The sequence below is a fragment of the Pteropus alecto genome, unplaced genomic scaffold, assembly GCF_000325575.1.
Source record: "Pteropus alecto unplaced genomic scaffold, ASM32557v1 scaffold398, whole genome shotgun sequence".
Lineage (NCBI taxonomy): Eukaryota > Metazoa > Chordata > Mammalia > Chiroptera > Pteropodidae > Pteropus > Pteropus alecto.
Genome location: NW_006442497.1, coordinates 3,283,109 through 3,284,401, shown reverse-complemented (window position 1 = coordinate 3,284,401; position 1,293 = coordinate 3,283,109). Strand labels below are relative to the sequence as shown.

Here is a 1,293-nt window from a genome sequence, read left to right as displayed (position 1 = left end):
TCCCCGTCCGCCCGCCGCGAGCCCAACCGCTGCCTCCGAGCCCACTGCCGCCGCCGCCGCCGCCGCCTCTACCGCCGCCGCCGCTGCTGCACACGGGTCTTAGTACGCAGGCGCTGACTCCCCACTGACCAACCAAGCAGCCCTGTGACAGCCGCGCAAGCGTGCTTTCTAGCTCCTCCGCCCTCCACCCCCACACTGCGCAAGCGCATAGACCCTCTCTAAGCTCCACCCTCTCTCCCACCTACCCATCTAATGACGTGCATACGTGACCCCGCCCCTCACAAGTCCTGAGTTCTGCCCACCAGTCGGCAACGCGCAAGCGCACCCGGTTTTTTAATCCCTTCAACCTCCTCTTGCCTCCCGGTGATAGACCACTAGCCCTACCGAACAGTCCTTGCGCCTGCGCAATAAAGAGCCCTACACTCAACACTCTGGAGGAAACGCCTCGGCTTCAAAGCGCATGCGTGTTGGGAATCCTGCCCGCCCCTTCCACCTCAGACGTCGTCTATACGCCGGATGTTGAAAAGACCACGCCACCGTAGCTCTCTTCTTGTCTATAACGCATGCGTCATAGGAAACGCCCCACCTCGGGTTTAAGTAGACTTAAACGACTCACACTTTTCAGAAAACTTGCACTGTAGGATGGACCGCTTGACTCAAAACCCATCCCTCCCCATCCACCTCCCCAGTTACACACATGCGCATGAGAGCTTTTCCGCTTCACTCTTCCTAGAGCGCCAGTGTGGTCGAGTTACCACCCACCTCAGCTTCACTTCTCTAAGTTCTACGTTTCTGCTCTGCCATAGAGTTTCACCCTGAGAGATAGAGCGGTCCTGTCCCAGCCACCATCTTGTCTAAAGCCTTGGTCCGTATTGGTCCCTATGGCTTCTATAGAGGCTCTTCTACCTCTGAATTCTAAGTAGACTTTCTTGTCATGTTTCTTTTTCCCCCAACTGTCCTGTGTGGTCTCCAAAACAATTGTCTGTTAGTACCCTTAGAAAAAATGATATAAAAAGTGGAATATTGAAATCCATCGACGTTCTCTAAATCAGGGTTACCCAATCCCCTTTCCTCCCTCCACTGGGCGGCTGCCTGTTAGGAATGGGGCTGCACGGCAGGGGGTGACTGGAGAGCAAGGGAAGATTCATCTGTATTTGCAGCTGCTCTCCAGCGCTAGTTAGCATCACCGTCTCAATGCCATCTCAGATGGGGCATTAGATTCTAATAGCACCAGTCCCTGGTTCCCAAAATGTTGGGGGACCCTTGCTCTAAATTGAAGAAGATGACTGTGAA

At 54.5% G+C, this 1,293-nt stretch overlaps 1 protein-coding gene across 1 annotated transcript in view; it reads right to left on the bottom strand.

Annotated features, from left to right (window-relative positions):
- The window catches only part of EIF5A (eukaryotic translation initiation factor 5A), a 5,134-nt gene extending 4,728 nt beyond the window's left edge, over window positions 1-406 (bottom strand). Inside the window, exon 1 of the mRNA XM_006922304.3 lies at window positions 385-406. The gene's annotated coding sequence lies outside the window, so the exon portion shown is untranslated. The remainder of the gene's footprint in view (window positions 1-384) is intronic.
- Between the last annotated feature and the right edge of the window lie 887 nt (window positions 407-1,293).